General features: G+C 34.0%; 1 protein-coding gene across 1 annotated transcript in view; it reads left to right on the top strand.

The window, feature by feature from the left end:
- Window positions 1-203: 203 nt before the first annotated feature.
- Window positions 204-5,116, top strand: part of LOC144962590 (uncharacterized) — a 112,017-nt gene continuing 107,104 nt past the window's right edge. The window contains exon 1 of the mRNA XM_078895673.1: window positions 204-647. The gene's annotated coding sequence lies outside the window, so the exon portion shown is untranslated. The remainder of the gene's footprint in view (window positions 648-5,116) is intronic.

The raw sequence follows: 5,116 nt of genomic DNA, 5'->3' as shown, positions 1-5,116 counted from the left end.
GCAGCATCTGATAATCTTTAAACCGGCGTGAGTAATAACCAGTCGTTATCCAACGCGCTCACCTAAACAGTGATTCTCCAGTGGCGCCACGGGGCGGCATTTTGACAAGAGTTGTAGATATAATGTTGACGTTGTTCCTGGAAGCGAGGGGAGATATGTATCTGACAGGGCTCCAGGATTTGGTGTTCGGATGTAGAGGGTGAGAGAGAGAGAGGGGGGCAACGGCAAGCGATGGCGACGACGACGACCACGACGACGGCGACAACGGTGCTGATGGCTGGAGTAGTTAGTAGTAGTAGTCGTCGTAGTGATGATGTTTGTGATCGAGAAATACGCCTGCTCCAAGTGTTAAAATGTGTTGATGGGTTGGTTATTCACCGGATTAAACGAAAACGTCCCCCCTGTCACGTGTTCACGTACTACGATTGGGGATTTGTAATTATTTTTGTGATGATTGGTAAAATGATATAAGATTGATTTTTGATTGAGTATAAAAGTCGGAATATTTAAGGTTTGTGAAACCATAATGTTTTACACATTTTGTGGATGATTACGTTGTATGTATCCGAATTACATTATAGCGAAACTCTTGTCTATATTTCTCAAAGGATGTATTAAGCTATAACACAGATCTGATGATAAATCAGGTGAGTAATGTGAGTGAAATATACATATGTAACCCACCATATCAAAGAGGAAGGACAAGGTGCTGTAAATTGTGTTTAGAACTTGAGATTTTATATATTCAATATTTTATAAAACGCAATATTCACTAAACGTGCTCGAAGCGCTTTACAAAGGGTCCCTGACCAATAGCAACACGTAACATGTAGAAGAGACATGTTAGGCGATAATACAGCTTGTTTTTTTTTCTGACAGAGACAACGCTGTTAACGGCCAGGTACTCATTTTACACTTGAGTACGGTGAGTGAGAGAATGTGAGTAAAGAGTCTTTTCCAAGGACTCAACTATGCGCCGAGCTAGGCTCGAACCCAGGACCTTCCGATCCGAAAGCGAATGTCATACCACAAGACCACATAGCCCCACATAAAACCGTTTTGAGGTGGTGGGTCACGATTACTTATGAATATGCATCGGTTTCAGTTGATGATATAAGGTGAATGCGGTTATCAGAGATTTTGTCCTTGAGTTGTAACCATGACAGTGGATAATTTTAAAAGGACAGCACACATGTAAACCCTTTTTAGGGCTAGCTGATTTCTACGTGTGAACAAAACTCACAAAATAACACAAATTATATTTAAAACTAGCCTTAACACCGCAGCGTGGCCTAGTGGTACGGTCTTTGCTTCGTACCCAAAAGGTACCGAGTTCGATCGCCCGCCACAGCGCTGTGTGGCCTTGAGCAAGTCACCTTGCCTTAGCTCAATTTGCGGCACTGCACTGCGGCTGACGCCTGGGTTATTCCAGTCTTCCCTTGGAATAGATCCTAGATACAAATTTCCCTATGGGATGTATAAAGGGAATTGAATTGTATTGCATTGTATACCAGTACCGAGTGGAGAGGTCCTTGTGATTTTTCTTTATCCACACACTAAAGGACTGGATTTAGTAGAGAATGCATTCACTCAATACTAAAAAATGAATAATGATACAGAATCTTTGTCGGTTAACTCACTCAACCCAAACACCGACTATATCCATAGTTTACCCTGGTTACTTTTACCCCATGCCTATTTATTATATTTTCCTGAGACAAATTATACGCGAAGAATCAAAGCTAATGTTTTTTTTAGTTTTTACATGTTAATGACAGTTGACTAAAACAATCTATGTATATGCTCATTTTTAATATATTGTTTCCAATTTTGAGAAGTAGAAAAAATCTCTAAGATTGAGTGAGTTAAACCAATGGCAAACATTGTGTTACGTTTAGATGTATGTTTGTTGTTGCTTTGTTAACGAATGGTCTTTCACCGACAATCTCTGTTTTGGTTTAGGATTAAAAATGATGAAGAGTGCTCCTTTTACCTTTTTTTGTAAATATTGTTAGTATTTCAATTTTTAGATAGTTTATTCTTCCTCCTCTCTCTCTCTCTTTCTCTCTCTCTCTCTCTCTCTTTCTCTCTTTCTCTCTTCCTCTTTCTCTCTCTCTCTCTCTCTCTCTCTCTCTTAGTCTGTCTGTCTGCCTGTCTCTCTCTCTTTCTCTCTTTCTCTCTCTCTCTCTCTCTCTCTCTCTCTCTCTCTCTCTCTTCGTCTGTCTGTCTGTCTGCTTGTCTTTCTCTCTCTCTCTCTTTCTCTCTCTCTCTCTCTCTCTCTCTCTCTCTCTCTCTCTTCGTCTGTCTGTCTGTCTCTCTCGCTATTTCTCTCTGTCTCTCTGTCTCTCTCTCTCTCTCTCTCTCTCTCTCTCTCTCTCTCTGTAATTAATTCATAAATAGACATACCACACTGTGAATAAAAGACATCATACTGGCATTACTATCGATCTCGTTTTTTACATTGTGCGTTCATTTTACATCAAATAAAATAATATGACTAACAGGCCAAAAACTAGGTAGACCAACCCATATAATTCGAGTACAAATTCGATTACTGCAAATTTGAAATCGGAAACTTCCAATTGATTTACTATGTGATCCTTTACTCTCCATAATTGGGATAGCCCCGGATAGCTCAGTTGGTAGAGCACTCGCTTCACAATCAAAGGGACCGTGATCAATCCCTGGTGCATTCGAGATGTTTTTTTCTTATCCCACCCCCCCCCTCCCCCATCCCCATCCACCCAGCAGTGATTGGGTAGCTGGGTCTGTTAGGTCTGGCGGAGAATACTTTGCGATAGACTAACGTCTTTTCCAAAGGGTAGTAAGCAATTGCTATTGTCCGTTTCACGCTATAGAAACCGGGATAAACTCCGGCTCCATGGACCTAATGGCTCTGAATAACAACTACTCTTCCTCGCCAACTTCGTAAATTGTAAAAAAAAAAAAAATTAAAATAAACGCAATCCATTGCTCTGCTAATAACATACTCTTTCCACATGCTTCGTAATTTCTAACCTTTAGCCTAGGCGAAATTTTGAAAGGTCATATTTGAGCGAATAATTCCTTTTTGGCTCATTATGAACAGGTTAAACGAGGTGCTTGTTTCATATAAATCAATATCTTAATCATAATACTCAACTCAGTAGAGACAAGAACGCTTGAACAAAATTCTAGTTGCAATAACATCTTGTAATGCCCGTCTCTCATTTATATATATATATATATATATATATATATATATATATATATTATATATATATATATATGTGTGTGTGTGTGTGTGTGTGTGTGTGTGTGCGTGCGTGTGTGTGTGTAAAGCGGTAACTAGAAACTTAATTACACATTGAACTGATCAGGAATATGACATTTTAGTCTATCGTACTGAAGAAATACATAGTCACTGTTTTCAATTAAAACTAAACGTAATCATCGTTGCCAGATTGGATTTGCCCACAAAAAATGCCACACAGCAGCAATATTATGCTAAGTGATCGGAAAATATGCCAACCTTTTCTACACATCCATTTTTCTGCTAAAACACATCTTTAAGTGGAAATTATCTTAATAGTCTTATCGCGCTGCAATGAGAATTATCTTGATTTAATATAAAAAAACATGACCTTGTCGTGTGGCTTTAACGATGAATATCTGTATATTTAAAAAATAGTGTCAATGTAGTTGTGAGGTAAACTTGTACGAATTCAAAAACCCCAAATTGGCAACCCTGAGTGTAAACCAAGTTTATATATTTAAAAAAATATGAATTCAATTTTTATCATCTAAACTTCCATTCATAATATTATTTGATTTGAGGCGTTGAGATACGAATATTTTTTAATATACAAATACAAAACCGGAGACTCTAATCTCTTCTACAAATTCACTTGTTATAAATTATTTGAGTATTTAAAATAAGCCTCTTATCTGAATACTCATTTTGTGATAATTTGTAATCAATTTTATCTGGCAATTAAATACTAGATTGTTAGTCGTTGTGCTTTCATGATTATTGTTGTCACTAATATTGCATTGTACTATGAACTTTGTACATTTATAATTCACTCGATCATGACCAATTTTCAATAACTTCAGTATTCCATGATAAAGTAATTTTCGATTTTACATTGCCGTATTGATATATTTTTCCTTACATTCAAACTTGTGTAAAACTGTCTGTGAATGATACAATACGAGATTTTGTAATTATAAACTATTGTATAAGGAAATTAAAGGATAATTCCTATATTCATCCTTTAATAAGATAAGGTAAAATAAGATTATATTATATTATTGATATACTCCCAATGACATTTTTTTAAAAAACGACGTCATATTACAACCTTAAGGAAATTTTTACGTGAGAAACTACACACCTTTTGTAAATTGAAAAAAGTCCCAGAGTTGAGAGAGTTTAAGAAGACGAGGGCCTTTTTAAGTCATCGAAATATGAAGAAAGAGTTTTTTTTGCCAAAATTTTAAGTAACATTTTTTTCAGAACACGACAGAATGCATTACTAAAATGCCAGACCGACGACTAAATATTTTATATAACCCAACAAAATACCAAACACGGAACGTTTTGGGCTCAAAACCTTTCTTCAGCCATTTCATTTTCATGATATTGATAGGATATTACATACACTGCTAGTATTGAAATCATTGTGGTAAACGTTTTATAAATGAACATTTTGTATATTTATTTGTATCGTGCATTGAGAATCACAGTGATAAAAATGCGCGATATAAATGCCTCGTATTATTATTATTATTATTATTATTATTATTATTATTATTATTATTATTATTATTATTATTATTATTATTATATTATATTATTATTATTATTATTATATTATTATTATTATTATTATTATTATTATTATTATTATTATTATTATTATTATTATATATTATTATTATTATTATTATATTATTATTATATTATTATATTATTATTATTATTATTATTTTTATTATATTATTATTATATTTTTTTTATATTATTATTATAATTTTTTAAATTTTATTATTATTATTATTATTATTATTATTATTTATTATTATTATTATTATTATTATTATTATTATTATTATTATTATAACAAAGAAACAA

This window comes from Berghia stephanieae, chromosome 1 (genome assembly GCF_034508935.2).
Source record: "Berghia stephanieae isolate SIO BIC M18660-M18661 chromosome 1, UCSD_Bste_1.3, whole genome shotgun sequence".
Classification (NCBI taxonomy): domain Eukaryota; kingdom Metazoa; phylum Mollusca; class Gastropoda; order Nudibranchia; family Aeolidiidae; genus Berghia; species Berghia stephanieae.
This window is presented reverse-complemented; position numbering and strand designations above follow the sequence as displayed.